The 20,412-nt window shown below is 39.8% G+C and overlaps 1 protein-coding gene and 1 pseudogene across 4 annotated transcripts in view; both read left to right on the top strand.

Moving 5' to 3' along the window:
• The window catches only part of HPSE2 (heparanase 2 (inactive)), a 790,590-nt gene that overhangs the window by 213,599 nt on the left and 556,579 nt on the right, over positions 1 to 20,412 (top strand). The gene's annotated exons all lie outside the window — the stretch shown is intronic.
• LOC104682795 lies at positions 11,173 to 12,026 on the top strand (annotated as a pseudogene).

Here is a 20,412-nt window from a genome sequence, read left to right on the forward strand (position 1 = left end):
ATTTTGTTATTTGTTTTCTGGTTGTTTTGTGGTGTTCTCTTCCTTCTTTTTTTTCCTTCCTGTGTTCCTCTAGTGAAGGCAATTTTCTCCACTCATATGATTTAGTTTCTTGCTTTTTTTTATTTATGTATCCATTGTATGTTTTTTGGTTTGAGGGTAACCTGAGGCTTGCAAATACTATTTTATAACCTATTATTTTAACCTGATAACTTTTTTTTAACTTTTATTTTAAGTTTTGGAGTACATGTGAAAGTTTGTTACATAGGTAAACACATATCACAGGGGTTTTATACGTATTATTTCATCACCCAGGTATTAAGCCCAGTACCCAACGGTTATCTTTTCTGCTCCTCTCTCTTCTCCCTCTTCTTACCCTCTCTGCTCAGGTATACCCAATGTCTGTTGTTTCCTTCTTTGTGTTCAGAAATTCTTATAATTTAGCTCCCATTTATAAGTGAGAACATGTGGTATTCACCTTTCTGTTCCTGTGTTAGTTTGGTAGGGATTGTAGCCTCCAGCTCTATCCATGTTCCTGCAAAAGACATGATCTTGTTCTTTTTTATGGCTATATAGTATTCCATGGTGTATATTTACCACATTTTCTTTATTCAATGTGTCATTGATGGGCATTTAGGTTGATTCCATATCCTTGCTATTGTGAATAATGCTGCAGTGAACATTTGCATGCATGTGTCTTTATGGTAGAATAATTCATATTCCTCTGGGTATATACCCCAAAATGGGATTGCTGGGTTGAATGATAGTTCTGCTTTTAGCTCTTTGAGGAATTGTCACACTGCTTTGCACAATGGTTGACCTAATTAACATTCCTACCTTAACACTATTTGCATAAATAAACAAAGGAGCAAAAGGAAAACCAATAAAAACTCTATACCTTAACTTCATCTCCCTGCTTCTTAACTTTTTGTTGTTCTATTTATGTCTTATTGTACTGACTATGTCTTGAAAAGTTGTTGTAATTATTATTTTTTATTGGTTCATTGTTTAGTTTTTCTACTTAAGATAAGAGTAGTTTACACACCACAGTTACCATGTTATAATATTCTGTGTTTTTCTGTGTACTTACTATTATCAGTGAGTTTTGTACCTTTCTGTGATTGGTCATGAATGTCCTTTTCTTTCTGATTGAAGAACTTCCTTTAGCATTTCTTGTAGGATAGGCCTGGTGTTGGTGAAATCCCTCAGCTTTTGTTTGTCTGGGAAAGACTTTATTTCTCCTTTGTGTTTCAGGAATACTTTACTAGATATAATATTCTAGGGTAAATGTTTATTTTCTTTAGCACTTTAAATATGTCAAGACATTCTCTTCTGGCCTGTAAGGTTTCCACTGAAAAGCCTGCTATTAGACATGTCGTGTATTATTTGTTTCTTTTTTCTTGCTGCTTTTAGGGTCCCTTCTTTATCCTTGACCTTTGGGAGTTTGATTATTAAATGCCTTGAGGTAGTCTTCTTTGGGTTAAATCTGCTTGGTGATCTATAACCTTTTTGTACTTGGATATTGATATCTTTCTCTAGGCTTAGGAAGTTCTCTGTTATTATCCCTTTGAGTAAACTTCCTACGCCCATCACTTTCTCTACTTCCTCTTTAAGGCCAGTAAGTCTTAGCTTTGCCCTTTTGAGGCTATATTTTATCTCATTATGCGTGTATCCATTGCATGTTTTTTGGTTTGAGGATTTCCCGAGGGTTGCAAATACTATTTTATAACCTATCTAAATCTTGTAGGTGTGCTTCATTGTTTTTTATTCCTTTTTCTTTTGTCTCCTCTGTGTATTTTTAAATAGCCTGTCTTCAAGCTATTTCTTCTGCTTGATCAGTTCTGCTCTTAAAGGACTCTGATACATTCTTCAGTATACCAATTGCATTTTTCAGCTCCAGAATTTCTTCTTAGTTGTTTTTAATTATTTCAATCTCTTTGTTAAATGTATCAGATAGAATTCTGAATTCCTTCTCTGGGTTGTTTTGAGTTTCTTTGAGTTTCCTCACACAGCTATTTTGAATTCTCTTTCTGAAAGGTCACATATCTCTGTTTCTCCAGAATTGATCAGTGGCACCTTATTTAGTTTATTTGGTGAGGTCATGTCTTTCTGGATGGTGTTGACGCTTATAGATGTTCTTTGGTGTGTGCACATTGAAGAGTTAGTTATTTATTGTGTTCTTTACTCTCTGGACTTATTTGTAGCTATCCTTCTTGGGAAGGCTTTCCAGATATTTGAAAGGGCTTGGGTGTTGTGATCTAAGCTGTATCTGCTTTCGGGGACACCCTAAACCCAGGAACACTGTGGTTCTTGTAGACTCATAGAGGAACTGCCTTCATGGTCTTAGACTAGATCTTGAAGAATTCGCTGGATTATCAGGCAGAACTCTTGTTCTTTTCCCTTACTTTCTCTCAGAGTCTCTCTCTCTGTTCTGAGCCACATAAAGCTGGAGCTGGAGTGACACAAACACCTCTGTTGCCACCAATACTATGACTGTGCTGGGTCAGTCCTGAAGCCAGCACAGCACTGAGTCTTCCCCAAAACCTGTTGTATCCACTCCCTGGCTACTGCCTATGTTCATGCAAGGCCCTGGAATTCTACAATCAGCAAGTGGCAGTGCTAGCCAGGCCTGTATTCTTTTCAGGGTGGTGAGGTTCCCCAGTCCCAGCTAGGTCCAGAAGTGCCGTCCTGGAGTTAGGGACTAGAGTCAAAAACCTTAGAAGTCTACCTAGTGTTCTATTGTACTGTGGCTGACATGGCACTCAGACTGCAAGATGCAGTTCTTCCCACTCTTTTCTCCCATTTCCAAAGACAGAGGAGCCTCACCCCATAGCCACCGCCACCCCAGTCCACAAGGAATACTGCCAGACTTTTGCTGATGTTCCCTTAAGGCCCAGGGGCTCTTAAGTCAATTTGTGGTGGATGCTGCCTGGTTCAGGACTCACCCTTCAGGGCAGCAGTTTCTCCTCTAGCCTAGGGCACGTCCAGAAATGGCCGAGAGTCAAGTCTTGGAATCAGGGACGTCAAGAACCCACTTAGTGCTCTATCCCACTGTGGTTGTGCTGGTACCTAAGGTGCAAGACAAAGCCCCCTTTACTTTTCCCTCTGTTTTTCTCAAGCAGAGGGAGTTTTACCTTGTAGCCAGCACAGCTGGTAATGTGGTGCATCTCACCTGAAGCCAGCAAGTCTCAGAGGCTCACCCAAGGGCCTTGATTATAGTACCTGGCTATTGCTGCTAGCTATTCAGGGCCCAAAGGCTCTTCAGTTAGCAGGTAATGAATGCTGCCAGGACTGGGTGTTTTTCTTCAAGGCAGTGGAATCCCTACTGGCCCAGGGTGTGTCTAGAAATGTCAACTGGAAGCTAGGGCCTGAAACGTGGGGCCTCATGACTCTGATCAGTGCCTATCCTGCTGTGGCTGAGCAGGTATCCAAGATGCAAGACAAAGTCTTCTCTGCTCTTCTTTTTCTCCTCAAGTGGAAGGAAGGGATCTCTTATGGAGCCTTGAGCTGTGCAGCCTGGGGTTAGGGGAAGAGTTGTGCAAGCACTTCCTTGTCTTCTCTAGCTTGTGTCTCAGTATGTCACATGCCCCCTCAGTCTACTGTGTCTGGGCCTAGTTTAACACAAGGATTTGCCTAAGAGTTGTAGTCCTTATGGTCTAGACTGCCCTTCGAGTTTACTTGGAGAGACAGAGTGCTGTAGCACTCCCTGGCAAGGTTTGCAGGCACTCAGGTTCAGACAACTGGGATTGGTGATTCCCTTCTGGCTAGGTCTAGTTTGAATGCTCCCTCCGTGGGTGGGCATCAGCTGAGTTTGGTCCAGTTTTCTTTTCTGTTTTATCAGGATGGCACTGAGTTAAATTTCTCAGAATTTCTCTGTTCTTCCTCCCCTAGTGCCCAGAGAAGCTCTCTGCACCAAGCTGCCACTGCTGGGGGGCAGAGGAGGGGTGGTGTCAGAGATTCAGGCTGTACTTTCTATCTCCTCAGTGCCTCTTTCAGTGATATTAAGTTAAAACCAGGTACAATGAGTGCCCACCGATCCCCCACCCCCCTGATTTTTGGTTCTCATGAAGGTGTTGGTTTTTTTTTTGGTATAGATAGTCATTAACTTGGTGTTCTTCCTTCATATATAACTGTGTGAGGAGGTAATGCCTGCAACTGCTGTTGCCATCTTGCTATTATTAAGGCGCAAGCCTGAAGACAAAAGCCAGTGTTCTAAGGACATCAGAGAAGAAATTGGAAAGCACTTGCATTATACCACTAAGCTACTAAATTAATTAATCCTTAAAACACCTTACTTTGTCTTCTCTTTTTACGTATTACATTTATGTGTTTTTTTCTTATTTGCTTTTGTAAGTGTCTTAATTAATTTAGAGTAGGACCCTTAGCGAGATGCTCTATATCTTGTCTTGCCTAAACCATCAAGCAGGCAATAAATATGGTGACCAGGAACATGAGCTTTGAAGTGAATCAGATTTATATTTAAATCCTGGCTCTGGTCTTTTATTAGATGAGTAACCTTGCATGAATTATTTAACCTTGCTAATCTCTTTTTTTCTCATCTATGAAATAAGAGTAATAATTTTAGCTGTTTTACAGTGTTATTAGGACTAATAATGCATTCACACTTTTAACATAGTATCTCTCGCATACTAACTGCTCAATAAACTCTTATTATTAATGTTCATCTGTGCAGATTGATGCCACTGTCCACACCATTTACACATTAAGTAAATATTGATTAGGGACCTAGTTTGTAGGTTGAGTGTTGAAAACAGCTTGCTTCTCTCCTATGGAGACAGGTATGTGAACTGTGAAGCTTTTAATGGAAGGATCAGATAATTTGAAGTTCTTTACTCTTGTGTCTTCCAAGACCTGGAAAGGAATAAATGGACTATCTGGTCCTGCTACTTTGACTTTTGAGATAATGCTTCAGAAAGCCCTGGCTCTACTCTCACAGCCAATAAATATCATCCTCTGCCATCGTTTTCCAGGACATGTCCATGGCCTGTGTGTTCCCTGGCCCTGTTAGTTGGCCAGCTCACCATTTTCAGGTAGTATTTATGACAAAGCTGATGGTGATTTTAGAAAATCACTTAGAATGTCTCCCTTCACCTGTCCCCAGATACGTATCTCTTTTTCACTGTGGGCAGGGATCATGAAAGGCTAGGTGGACACTGCTGTATTTCTTTTACTAGCATAGTCTTGTGTGTTCTTCACAAAAGCTTAGGAGACCTCCATTATGACATTCACCACCCTCCCTCAACACATACACTTGCATACACACTGCCCTTCCCTCAGGTAAATCTCAGCAAAGAGCAAAGCATTTTAAACTTGCAAAAGGAGGTAAAAAACTTGGAAAGCCCTGCTCTGGAGAAGATGCTATGAGACTGCCTTGGAAAGGGAATGTCAGATCATCTTTCAGTCCAGGGAAAGCACACTGAAATGCACTAGGATACAGAGTAAAAGAGAACTGGGCTGGGAGCCAGGAGACCGGTATTCCATAACAGACTTATGATGGCACCTTAGAAAGTCACTTCACCTTTCTATGTCTGTTTACTCATCTCCAGTTAACAACTATACATTCGCTGAATAGTTATTTAATAATTATAAGTAGTTTATGAATTATATATTTATTTCAATAATTACGTATTTGATTATTTAATCAAATATCTCTAGGAGATCAGAGACTACATCTGGTTCTACTTGGTATTGTAACCACTAGTATAATTCCTGATATAGAGTAAATGCTCAAAAAATAATTATGAAAAATTTATGACTGAAGAAATGAATCTGATAGGAATGGGCTCTGGGAGAGGACCCTGAAGGTCCCTTCCTATTCTGTAAATAAAGGAAAAGTTATGTTTCCTCACATCCTCTTTAGTACAAAAATGAATAGGCTGGGTGCGGTGGCTCACACCTGTAATCCCAGCACTTTGGGAGGCTGAGGTGGGCAGATCACTTGAGGTCGGGAGTTTGAGACCAGCCTGGCCAACATAGTGAAATGCCATCTCTACTAAAAATACAAAAATTAGCCAGACGTGGTGGTGCATGCTTGTAATCGCAGCTACTCTGGAAGCTGAGGTGGGAGAATTGCTTGAATCTGGGAGGTGGCGGTTGCAGTGAGCCAAGATTGCACCACTACACTCCAGCCTGGGGGACAGAGTAAGTGAGACTCCATCTCAAAACAAAACACAACAAAAAACTGAATAGTCCTTCTTTGAAAAGGAATACACCTGCCATTGTATTTGAGAGGGGGAAAACCACCTCAAGAAAGTGGAAGCACTAGAATGAACTTTTGAGGAAAATCTGGCTACTTTGACTCTACACGAGTGTATTTGGGAAAGCCTGAAGGTATATACACGTATGCACTTATCTTAAAGACCAAGGTAGAATCATATAAAGGTAAAACCATTATCTTGGACTATTTAGTGTCAATCAGAAAGAAGAGAAAGTCCAATTCTTCATGTGTTGAAATAAATTTGGGGGCTTCCATAAAGGTCATAGGGAAACTAAAGAATTCTGCAGGAGAAATTAACTCCTATATAGTGAGATGCCTCTGATGCAGAGGACATCTTGAAGTAATATGCAATGCTTGATGACACCTCTTCAACACTTAGTAAATCTGACCTTTCCTTTCATCTGTCATTATGCTGAATCACATGGCCCAGCAAGCAGCTAACACATTGCAACCAAACTTCACAATTGCAGGCTGGGAACATGTGCTTCCTTACACTGATTAGTGATATTACCAGTGTTTAAGCCCATTTCCTGTCACCTTGGAGGATGGAGGTTACTTGACAGGAAGTCATTCTGTTGTCATCCAGCAGGGCTGCCAATGAATTCTTTAAACTTGTCGATGAGTAGAAACGCAGCCGGCTTTACTCTGACTTAAAGCTTTTGCATATGTTGAGTAATGCAGCATTTAGTACATCATGGAAGCACCTAGTTTTGATACTAATGGAATGTGCATTTCTTTGAATTTCTAAATTCCCAAAGGTTTAGGCAAATGCTGACATGAAAACTGTTTCAGTTAAAAATGAGCTTACTTTATGCTTAAAGGGTCATTTTGCATTAGCTGTGTCTTCAAGTCGATTTTGAAAAATTACCTCTTTGAGGAGTGGGCAAAAAAGGAGTCCCAAGAGGTAGTCTATTTCCTTTAATAAATTCAAGCAACTTTTTCTTTGTATTGAAGATATTATTTGTCATACATTTTCCTTGTCATATTGAGCATTCCCAGACCATCATTTAAAACAGATTGGTAATTTGGCCCTTAATTTTGGCACCTGTACATCTTTTAAAGCTCTGGGCTGTGTTTGGAAACTTTACTACTCTGTAAGTTAATACCCTTTTAGGGCCTAAACACCACCATTAACAGCAAATTGGCCTCTCAGGATGCTGGATAGAACCATTTTTTATATTTATTTGTTTAATCTTTATTAGCCAAAGGTTGTCCAACAGCTCTAAGGGAGTGATTTGCCCATGAGGCTTGGAAGCATGTTTAAATCTTTCCCTATAACTTCAGGGTTGGGAGAGAATACTTGAGGCTGCTTATAATTCCAACTGCTGTTTCTAGGCAGCCTTGAAAACCCAGCCATAAACTACTCCCGTTCCCTGGCCTTTAGGCCTAGTAAGTCTAGATTTTCATACTAGAGAAGACCACAGAGATCATGTGGTCAAAACCCCTTATTTTACAGGTGGGTAAGTTGAAGTCCAAAGTGGGGAAGTGATTAAGCTGCTAGAGTTTTAAGTTATTTCTCTTCCCAGGGGATATTTGCTTTGTAACAGAAGTCTTCTAACAAAACCTTCAAGAATCAAGGGAACAGATTCCTATTGATGGGGTTTCATGAACTGTTAGGTGGTAAGGAGCTATTCATAGACAGGGAAACTCTTAAGTAGATATATATTCCTTTTACTTTTCCTCTTTATTATTACTAAACCCTCCTCTTCTAGGGTAGTAAAAGTTTTTAAGGTTAAATAGACTTCAAGAAGCTTCCTTGCATATCGTGTCAGGGTACCTTTATTTCAGGACAGTGCCTAAGCACGGTGCCTGGCATGAAATAGGTGTTCAAAAGTGTGTATTGAAAGCATATATCAAAGTCGCTTTAAAATATCAACATAAGGAAAAGTAGTATTCTTTTGAAGAAAGAGCATTATTCTTAGGAGTAAAGAGTCCCAACTCCTAATGATAGCCAAGTGAAGTAACGGGTTTTGAAATTGAGGCAGTAATAAATAGGCTACCAACCAAAAAAAGCTCAGGACTAGAGATTCACAGCTGATTTCTACCAGACATACAAAGAAGGGCTGGTACTAATTCTACTGAAACTATTTCAAAAATTGAGGAGGAGGGACTCCTCCCTAATTCTTTCTATAAGGCCAACATCATCCTAATACCAAAACCTGGCAGAGATACAACAAAAAAAGAAAACTTCAGGCCAATATCCTTTATGAACATCGATGCAGAAATCCTGAACAAAATACTGGCAAACCAAATACAGCAGCGTATCAAAAAGCTTATCCACCACTTGATAGTAGGCTTCATCCCTGGGATGCAAGATTGGTGCAACATACACAAATCAATAAACATGATTCACCACATAAACAGAACTAACAACAAAAACCACGTGATTCTGTTAATAGATGCAAAAAAGGATTTCCATACAATTCAACATCTATTCATGTTAAAAACTCTCAATAAACTAGGTATCAAGGGAACATACCTCAAAATAATAAGAGCTATATGTGACAAACCTATAGCCAACATCATGCTGAATGGGCAAAATCTAGAAGCATTCCCCTTGAAAACTGGTGCGAGACAGGATAGCTTCTCTCACCACTCCTATTCATTGTAGTGTTGGAAGTTCTGGCCAGGATAATCAGGCAAGAGAAAGAAAGAAAGGGCATGCAAATAGGAAGAGAGGAAGTCAAACTATCCTAGTTTGCAGATGACATGATTCTGTGTCTAGAAACTTCCAGTCTCAGCCCAAAAGCTTCTTAAGAAGATAAACAACTTCAGCAAAGTTCCAGGATACAAAATAAATGTGCAAAAATAACTATTATTCCTACATCAATAACAGTCAAACTGAGAGCCAAGTCAGGAATGAACTCACATTCACAATTGCCACACACACAAAAAAATACCTAAGAATAAAGCTAACTAAGGAAGTAAAAGATCTCTATAAGGAGAACTACAAACCACTGCTCAAAGAAATCAGAGATGACACAAACAAATGGAAAAACATTCCATGCTCATGGACAGGAAGAATCAATATTGTTAAAATGGCCATACTGCCCAAAGCAATTTATAGATTCAGTGCTATGCCTATTAAACTATCGTTGACGTTGTTCACAGAACTAGAAAAAAACTATTTTAAAATTCATATGGAACCAACAAAGAGCCTGAATACCCAAGGCAATCCTAAGCAAAAAGAACAAGGCTGGAGGCATCAGACTGCCTGACTTCAAACTATACTACAGGACTATAGTAACCAAAACATCATGGTACTGGTACAAAAATGGACACATAGACCAGTGGAACTGAATACAGAACCCGGAAATAAGACCACACACCTACAACTGTCTGATCCTCGACAAACCTGATAAAAATAAGCAATGGGGAAAGGATTCCCTATTCAATAAATGGTGCTGGGATAACTGGCTAGCAATATGCAGAAATTAAAACTAGAACTTTTCCTTATACCATATATAAAAATTAAGATGGATTAAAGGCTTAAATATAACAACCAAAACTTTGAAATCCCTGGAAGGCAACCTAGACAATACCATTTGGGACATAGGCACAGGCAAAGATTTCATGATGAAGACGCCAAAAGCAATTTCCACTAAAGCAAAAATTGACAAATGGGATCTGATTAAACTAAAGAGCTTCTGCACAGCAAAAGGAACTATTAACAGAGTAAATAGCCTACAGAATGGTAGAACATTTTTGCAAACTATGCATCCAACAAAGGTCAACTATCCAGTATCTACAAGGAATTTAAGCAAATTTACAAGAATAAAAAGCAAGCCCATAAAAAAGTGGACAAAGGGGCTGGGCACAGTGGCTCACGCCTGTAATCCCAGCACTTTGGGAGGCTGAGGCAGGCAGATCACCAGGTCAGCTGATCGAGACCATCCTGGCTAATACAGTGAAACCCTGTCTCTACTAAAAATACAAAAAATTAGCCGGCCGTGGTGGCGGGTGCCTGTAGTCCCAGCTGCTCAAGAGGCTGAGGCAGGAGAATGGCGCAAACCCGGAAGGCAGAGCTTGCAATGAGCCCAGATTGTGCCACTGCACTCTAGCCTGGGCAACAGAGCAAGACTCCATTAAAAAAAAGAAAAATTTGGCAAAGGACGTGAACAGAAACTTTTTAAAAGAAGACATACATGTGACTGACAGTCGTGAAAAAAAAAGCTCAACATCACCAATCATCAGAGAAACGCAGATCAAAACCACAATGAGATACCATCTCGCACTAGTTAGAATGACCATTATTAAAAAGTCAAAAAATAACATATGCTGGTGAGGTTGTGGAGAAAAAGGAACACTTATACATTGTGGTAGTGTAAATTAGTTCAACCATTGTGAAAAACAGTGTGACGATTTCTCAGATACCTAAACACAGAAATACCATTCAATCCAGCAATCCCATTACTGAGTATATACCCAAAGGGATACAAATCATTCTATTATGAAGACACATGCATGCACATGTTCATTGCAACACTGTATACAATAGCAAAGATATGGAATCAACCTAAGTGGCCATGAATGATAGACTAGATAAAGAAAATGTGGTAAATATACACCATGGAATACTATGCAGCCATAAAAAGAATGAGATCATGTCCTTTGCAGGGACATGGATGGAGCTGGAGGCCATTATCCTTAGCAAACTAACACATGAAGGGGGAGGACAATGGCTTATGAGGCTCGCCACAGACAACTTGGTGGCAATGTCTATGAGCCAGGTGAGTGCATGGCGGCACCAGGGCCTCGCACGTGGCAGGGTGACCTGGGTTTCACCTCCCTCTGGTTCCCTGGAAGTGGGCCAGCAACCAGGGAGGGAGCAGCTTCAGAGGCAGAGGCTCCAGTGTGTCTCTCTCTGCTGCCCCCTTAGCCCAAGCCAGGGAGGCCAGGCGGTCTGGGTGTCTGGAGACAGGGTCCACCGCCCGAGAATGGGAAATCTCTTCACCAGGATATGGAGACTGTTCAGTCACTAGGAGCACAAAAGTATCATTATTGGGCTGGATAGTGCAGGGAAAACTACCATCCTTTAACAATTTTCTATGAATGAAGTTGTACATACATCTCCCACAACAGGAAGTAATGTAGAAGAGGTAGTGATTAATAATACATGCTTCTGGCTGGTGGCTCACACCTGTAATCCCAGCACTTTGGGAGGCTGAGGTGGGTGGATCACCTGAGGTTAGGAGTTCGAGACCAGCCCAGCCAACATGGTGAAGCCCTGTCTCTACTAAAAATACAAAAATTAGCTGGGCGTGGTGGCGTGCATCTGTAATACCAGCTTCTTGGGAGGCTGAGACAGGAGGATTGCTTGAACCCGGGAGGCGGAGGTTGCAGTGAGCCAAGATTGCACCACTGCACTCCAGCCGGGTGACAAAGCAAGACTGTCTCAAATAACAACAACAACAACAATAATAATAATAATAATATATATTTCCTAATATGGGATATTGGTGGCCAAGAATCTCTTCGTTCTTCCTGAAACACTTACTATACTAACACAGAATCTGTATATTTGTGAACAGTAGAGAGAGGGAGAGAGGATTTCTGTAACTAGAAACTCTATAAAATGTTAGCACATGAGGACCTAAGAAAAGCTGGATTGCTGATTTTTGCTAATAAATGAGATGTTAAAGAATGCATAACTGTAGCAGAAATCTCCCAGTTTGTGAAGCTATTATCTTTTAAAGATCACCAGTGTCATATCCAGGCATGCTGTTCTCTAACTCGTGAGGGATTGTGCCAAGGACTTGAATGGTTGATGTCACAATTTAAGATTAGATGATCTCTACTGACTTCTTCTCATAGACTTTGTATAAATGAAGTGCTAAACTTTACCTGAAAGCCTCAGCAATTAAAGATTTAGATGTATTTATAATCAACTGATTTAAGCCTTTTCCATGAGAAGAAAAATTAAGACCACTTACTTGAAAACAAAGATGAAGTCTCACCTTCCAATCTGCTTTCTCATTAGTTTTTTCCAAAGTAAGTTATTAAAGCTGTGAATGATATTTTTCTCATAATGAATCCTCTCAGGACATTGTGTAGCCTGTGGTAAGTACAAAGGGAGAGGAAGACATTTTGAATTTTAGAGCTTTATTGTCAGCATAACTCTCCCTAGTTGAGTGTTGTTCTCTTCTTATTCCGTTAAGTCAAAATACAAATCAGCACAGATATTCAGTTTCCAATATTTTAAAATATAATGTTACTTAGGAAAGTATTTTGCATAAGGTTGTATGTGTATTGTGTATATACCTCAAGTTCAAGTTAATAGCTTTGATTCATGTTCTAAAGAAAAGCAAATAACACAAATACTAATAATATCCTTAGCTATAACCATAATGAGATAAGTACTGGCATTGGTGTTAGGTGCCATTTTATACTTTCTCCCTATATTTTCTGTATTGTATTAACCAACCCTCCAAATCATTGAGCTGCTTGTTTAAAAAAAAGAAAAAGGAAAATGAAAAAGCATGATATTGTGTATCTATTTTTTGTTGTTGACCAATCATACAGATGGAAACATAATTCAGCAGAATTTGATAGCTGCCAGATTCTTGGCTTAATATTACTAATGGGCAGGATTGTACAAGATTGTTACTTGCAATTGTTCTTATGACATCTAAATTACTGAATAAATTTTTAATCCATTAATCAGTCTATCATAAATTGTGATTAAAATTATCAAATGAATTATCAGCGTTAATTGGAAACTGTTGTGTGAAACATGTCTACTCAGAGAAGTAATATTCTATATATATTATAAAACAATTTAGCTATGTTATTTTTTATGTCAAGCAGTTAAAGTGAATTTCAAAGTAAAAGTAAGGTATGTTTTCTGAACAACATTGATAATTCCTTAATTTGCAGATTTCTTCTTTTTTATTTTAGGACTTAGAATATAGTGTGAGATTTTTTATTTATGTAAATTTTGTTGTATCTTCTATAATATAAATATATTGTTTGACAACTATAAAATGCAAGCTTTTTTAAATGCCTTTAAGAATTTCTTTTTAAAATTGATTGATACAATGTAGTATTTGTACTAAGAAGTAACTTGACCCAAAACACCCTTTATGTTTGCTTAGAGCATTTTAAAAAACTATCTGAAAGTCAAGGATATTCCTGTCACAACTGTAAACAAACTTGTCATAAATGTGTTAAAACATATTATTGGGTACTCTATTTATATATCTTTATTTATTTATTTATTTATTTATTTATTTATTTATTTTGAGATGGAGTCTTGCTGTGTCACCAGGCTGGAGTGCAGTGGCACGATCTCAGCTCACTGCAACCTCTGCCTCCCAGGTTCAAGCAATTCTCCTGCCTCAGCCTCCCGAGTAGCTGGAACTACTGGCACACACCACCACGCCTGGCTAATTTTTGTATTTTTAGTAGAGACGGGGTTTCACCATGTTGGCCAGGTTGGTCTCGATCTCCTGCCCTCGTGATCTGCCTGCCTCGGCCTCCCAAAGTGCTGGGATTACAGGCATGAGCCAACGTGCCTGGCCTGTATATCTTTCATGGCCTGAAAATCTGAAAGTTAATCCAAACTGATACGTTTTAGCATACTTAAGAAAAGAAGAACTACTTTTAATTTCAGCCTTTTACATTTCAAGAAGATTTTGATGAATAATAGTACATACTATAATTATTGATCAAACTTTGAAAGTTCCTTTCTGTAAAATATGAAATACTCAATATCTAAATCCAGGTCAGGCATAGGAGATCAGTATTTAACATTGGATGTTTCGTGTTTCATATTTATAATGTTCAAAATGCAAGCATAACATTTAATATTTGTCTACATGGTTTTACAAAACTAAATCCTAAATTACAAAAGAAAAAAAAACCTAACACAGGGACAGAAAACCAAATACCACATATTCTCATTTACAAATAGGAACTAAATGATGAGAACACATGGACACATCGAGAGGAACACAACACACACACATTGGGGCCTACAGAGCAGTGAAGGGTGGGAAGAGGGAGAGGATCAGGAAATATAACTAATGGGTACTAGGCTTAATACCTGGGTGATGAAATAATCTGTACAGCAAACCCTCATGACACAAGTTTACATATGTAACAAACCTGCACATGTATCCCTGAACTTAAAAGTTAAAAAAAAAGACTGATGATTACTGAGTTGTCAGTGTTCTGAAATTGTGCAATTCATATCCATCCTCATGAGAGTTTTGTGTCTATCCTCAAGTATTTGACGAATGTTTTTTTGACTCTTGGCAGGTAAGTGCAGGGATGGGAAAGGAATCCTAGATTCTTGGAGTTAGATGGCTTCTTACAGGTTATCTAAGCTAATCTACTACCTTGATTTCCCTTTTCAGTAAAGCTGCCAAATTGTTAACCAGGTTTTGCTTAAGCACTTCTAGAATAGGTTGGCCTCCCATACCGTGAAGTTTCCCAGTCATCTTTGAATTGACTTAGGAAATTATGCTTCTAAAAACAAGTTCTTATCTTTATCTATGTACTGCTCTCTTAAAATTTCTGCCCATTTATGGTAATTCTGATCTCTGGAATCAATAGGAGTCAAGTAAATCCCTCTTTCACAAGGCTGCGATTCATGAGCCTGCTTTTTCCCAAGCTCAGGAAAGTATATAATTAACACTATTATTGCTTCTAGGTGAAGGTGAAGATTCCCAAACAGGCTGATTTCATGGTCACTTTTTCCCCAAGTATGTTTCATTTACCTTTTATAATGTTTTGTGTTAAAGGATTTTCAAAGATAAAAAAATAAAAAATAAACACATTTAGTTTACTTCCGGTCTTTTGGCTTTCCAAAACAATAGTTGCTGCAAGTTTCATTTGATGTCCTCTTTAAGCACGTAAATCATCTTATTCGTTAAGGAATCTCACTGAGTTTTAGATTATTAATTTATTTGAGAACAGCTGTGGTCATAACAGAGAGGGTTCTAAGGGTCTGCTATTAAGAATTAAACTAGCTAATTGTTCCCAAACAATGGTCTATAAATGAATTTCAGTTTATAATGAAGTTTTTAGCAACTTGGGACAAAATAAGAACCAAGTGATGAGTTTTTATGAAGCTAAATTTATTTAATTGTTAAGTTCCAAGTTTATGTCCTTCCTATATTTTTGTTATTAAAGTTATGAAATGATGTTGATAATTAATGGTAGTTGCTATTTTAAATGTCTTTGTTTTGCAAAAGCAAATAACTATGAAAAAAAATGAGCAACTCTATTTTGGTGCCTTATATTTTTCTTTTTGAAATATTACTGGTCCTGAAATCTATAACTATGTGAATCACTGGCTTAGATGCTCTTTGTCTCCTCCCAGGGCTAACATTCTATAGTCTATGAATTGTGGTTTAATCAGACTTGGACATGAAACCCCTATGGAAACCAGGTGCTACAGGAACTGAAGTTTGGAATTCTACAAGAAACTGGCTGCCTTTTCCCTCTGGTCCACTGTTGAATCAGTACTTCCAGATGGTGGCAAGGAAATGTGGCTGCCAGTAGTAACCCAGCTCTGGAGGGAGACTGAATGCTATCCCTGATGTTCAGTCCTGCTTTTTTTGTTTGTTTTTGTTTTTTGAGACTGGATCTCAGTCTGTCATCCAGGCAGGAGTGCAGTGGTGCAATCATAGCTCATTGCATCCTCAAACTAGGAGTTTAGGCTCATAACAATTCACCCTCCTCAGCCTCCTGAGTAGCTAGGCCTACAGGGCATGTACCAGCATGCCTGGCAATTTTTTTTTTGTAGACACTGGGCCTTATTATGTTGCCCAGGCTGGTCTTGAACCCCTGGCTTCCAGCGATCCTCCCACCTCTGCTTTCCAGAGTGCTGGGATTATAGGTGAGCCACTGTGTCTGGCCTCAGTTCTCTTTTAATAGCCTTCAGAACATTTCTAGAAGCTTCTGCACTGAAAAACTACATAATTGAACCAAAAATGTAGGTTTTCATAATTCCCGTCAACCATTGCAAAGTTTTTGGTTCAAACTTGACAGAGCAGCAAGAACTTTCAGGTTGAAGTTATGAAAGTGGTTTCAGTTAATAGTAAATTGCAATTCTTCTACAATGATGGATGTTTTTAGAAATAGGACTGAACTCTGTTGTGACAATAAAAGGATCATTTAAGAAAAGCTTATCAAAACTATCTTCAAGGGTGCTTCATTTTATTTCCATTTTAGTCCCTATATACATTTCAGTCCCTTAAGCACTGAGTCTGGCTGCTTTAGAATTGAAACAGATGGACTTGAGGGTTTCTGTATCTAATTTTACAGTAGCATATCTCTCGATTATTGACACATTAAAGGCAATATATTTCTAGCTTAGAAATCTGATGCTAATTGGCTTTGGAATATTTTGTTTAAAAACGTTTTCCAAATGGGGCTGTGAATTGTTCAGTTTCTTTATTCAGGATTAAAGAAAACATTAATTCTGCCAGGAAAAGATTGTCCAGTGGGGCAGAAACATTAGAGCCTTGGAGTTTACCTGTCAATCTTGTATTTTCATGTCCTTTGTCCAGAAATAAGCCTACAAGCTAATTGACTTCTGTTTCTTTCCTTTTGGCCTCTCATTTTTCTGAACATAAAGACTCAAATTAAAACAAAGATAAAATTCCAGGGGAAGCTGGCATTGATCGAGGTTTGGATTAAATTAAATTAAGTGCTTTTTATTGAACTCAGCAGTATTAGTTATTAAAACCAGAAGGCTTTACCCTTGCTAGTGTAAAAAAAGAAAACAATGACTCATGCTGGGGCACAGATTTTATTGGGAAGTTAAAGCACTCGTTTTCTCTTATTCCATTAAAACTTTTGCAGATAAACACATGTAAACAAGATCAGGAGATGGAAAGCAGTGAAGAGTCAGTCCTTCTGGGCTCTGGTGCTCCATGGGTTCTAACTTTCAGTTGCAAGAACTTAGGGAAAAAATCTTATCTGGGAAGAAAGCAAGAAATCACACTAGGATTTTCTTTTTGGACTGCATTAAGTCATTTGAATTGCCAAAGTGCTTCTCTTTTTCTTGAGTGACTTGGAATTATGCATACAGGGCATGGGGAGAGGGTGGCAGCATCGGGTAGCATAAAAAGCATTAGCCAGGAAGTTGGACCCTGAATCTCAGTTTTAGGTCCATCGCTTACAGACTGGTTGGACCTGGGTAAGAAACTTAACCTCACTGCTCCTGCTTTCTCAGATGTGAAATAAGGGGCTAGACTCTAAAGGCCCTGCTCTCATTTTGTCATCTATTTCTGTTTTGAGTTATGACTGTAGGAGACCATCATGACCTGTAGTAAATATGGCAATTAACTCAGACTGAATGCAGAAAACTATGGCCTCCAGGCAAAATCTGGTCTGCCATCTCTTATTTATATATATGTTTTAATTAACTAAAGTCCAGATTGATGTCAGCAAGATGGCAGAATATGACTTTCCAGTGATTGTCCTCTGCAAAAACATCACTTTGAACAACCATTCATGCATGAAAATTCCTTTACATCAGCAATGGAAGCCAGGTGAGAGATTTAAGCACCTAAGTATAGCACAGAAATAAGAAAAGACACATTGAAGAGGGTGGGAAAGACAGTTTTACATCACCTGCATCACGCCTCCCTCAACTCCAGGCAGCGCAATGTGGAGATAGATACTCTGTCCTTGGGGGAGGGAGAGGGAAATGAGCATCGGTTGCTACCTGGGACCCCAACACTAGCCCTGCCCCAGTACAACCTAGTGCCACACAGGCCCTCACAGCCCCAGACTCCAGGGTGGTATGTGTGGACTGAATGTCTAGGCTTATCTTGGTGCCAGACCAGATCCTGAAGCTCTACACTCCAGGTCTACCTGGAGGACTAGTTCTATGTGCTACCCTACACCAGGTTGATCCCTACAGTGCTAGCCTCCAGGCCACCCCCAGCAGTGGGCTAGTATCAACAATCCCAGGCTTCAGGCCTGCCCTAGCACCAGACTGGCCCCTGTAGCCCTGGTCATCAGGCCAATACCTGTGAACACAGCCTCCAGGCTGGCTTCTGCAGAAACAGGCTCCAGGCCCACCTAGCCCAGACCAACTCTGGAAGCCCCAGACTCCAGTCTAGTACCTGTAAATGGAGCTTCCAGGCCCACCCTGGCACAAGACAGAATCCTGCAGCCCTTGGATCCAGGCCTGCCTTGCATACTAGTACTCGGGGCTGCCCCAATACCAGGCCTACCCCAGCAGCCCCAGGCCTCAGACTGGTACCAGCACTGAACTGGCCTCAATGGCCCTAGGTTTCAGGCATGACATAGCACCAGGCCAACCTCTACAGACTTAGGCTGTAGGTTCACCCCTGCATGAGGCCAGCCCCTGAAGCCCTAGTCATCAAGCTGGTACCTATGGACCAAATCACCAAGATGGATAGGTTCTAGGCCCACCCAATGCCAGGCCAGCTTCTGGGACCCAAGGGTTCAGTTCTGCCCTAGATTTTGGAGCCTGGAGCCATAATGGCCCATGACTGCCAAAGCCAGGATGGTTGCAGGCCCTTTTCAGGCTTTTTAATCTTACTCTAGCACCAGGTCATAGCCTCTGGCATCAGATACAAGGCAAGCTGCTGTAGACATAGACTCTGGGGGTCTGCTCAGTGCCAGACTTGTCCCTGTGGTGCCATCCTCCAGGGAAGTCCTTGTGGCCACAGGGTCCAACAGATCCAGGGTCCAGGCCTGCTGCAACAGACTCTGGTTCTAGACTTGTCCCTATGGATCAAGACTCTAGGACCACCTTATAGATCCAGAACCTAGGTTCACCCTTGTATCCCACCCCACTCTAGTTCCAAGCCAGCCCTTGTGGACTCAGTTCCCAGGACCATCCCAGCACCTGGCTGACCCCTGCAGACTTAGGCTCAGAGACTACCCCAGTGCCAGATCAGTTCATGTGGATACAGGCTTCAGGGAAGCCCCTGGAAAAATAGGTTCTAGGCCTACCCTCTGTGACCTAGGCTCCAGGTCTACTCCTGAGGAACCAATCAACAGGTCCACTCTGGTGTGTTTAGGCCCTAGGCTTAACCCCATGGAACCAGGTTCCAGGCCCACCTACCTGCTGACTCAGTTACAAGGCCACCTGTCCAAAGACTCCAGCAGTAAGCCCACCTGTGGACAACTTACTCAGAATGCCAGACAACTTACTCAGAATCTCTGGATGGACTGAAAAGGAAGGGCTCTCCCATACAAAGCCAGTCAGCAAAAACTAGAGTGAATTCCAACTTCTTTCCATGTGCAAACTTCAGTGTAAGATAAGAGGAAACATGACAAACCAAGGAGATATAACACTACCAAAACAGCACAATAATCTTCCAGTAGCTATTATGAACTAGAGATTATGAACTGCTTGAAAAACAATTCAAGATGATTGTTTTAAGGAAGCCCAGAAAAATTAAGGAAAATACGGAAAAAAATTGTATGAAATCAGGAAAACAGTAAACTATCAAAATGAGAAATTTAACAGAGAGATTGAAATTGTTTTTAAAAGTGAAACAGAAATTCTGGAGCTGAAAGATACAAAGAATGAAGTGAAAACTGCAATAGAAAGCATCAATAGCAGAACTGATAAAGCAGAAGAATAAATCTGTGAACTTGAAGACAGATTATTTGAAAATATATAGTCAAAGGATGAAAAATAGAAAAAGAAAAGGAGGGAAGAAAACTTACCGAATTTATGGGACAATGTAAAAGAACAAATGTCTGAGTTATAGGATTTCAAGGAGAAGAGAAAGACAAGCGGGGTAAAAAGCTTACTTAAAGAAATAGTAGCAGAAAACTTTTCAAATCTGGGAAAACACATAAAAATCCAGAGATCTAGGTACAAGAAGGTCCAAGGTATTGAATCAAATTCAGTTCACACAAGATTATACCAAGACATATTATAATAAAACTGTGAAAAATCAAAGACAAATAAAAGATCCTGAAAGCAACAAGGAAAAATAAGCAGATCACATGTAAGGAAATTCCAATAAGGCTATCAGTGGACTTCCGAGCAGAAACTTTATAGGCAGGAGATAGTGGGATGATATATTAAAAGTACTAAAGGAAAAAAAGAAACCCTGCCAACCAAGAGTACTGTATTCAGCAAAGCTATCCTTCAGAAATGAAGGCAAGATAAAGACTTTCTCAGACAAATAAAAGCTGAGGGAATTCATCACCACCAGACCTGTCTTATATGG

Source organism: Rhinopithecus roxellana, chromosome 11, assembly GCF_007565055.1.
Source record: "Rhinopithecus roxellana isolate Shanxi Qingling chromosome 11, ASM756505v1, whole genome shotgun sequence".
In the NCBI taxonomy this organism is placed as follows: domain Eukaryota; kingdom Metazoa; phylum Chordata; class Mammalia; order Primates; family Cercopithecidae; genus Rhinopithecus; species Rhinopithecus roxellana.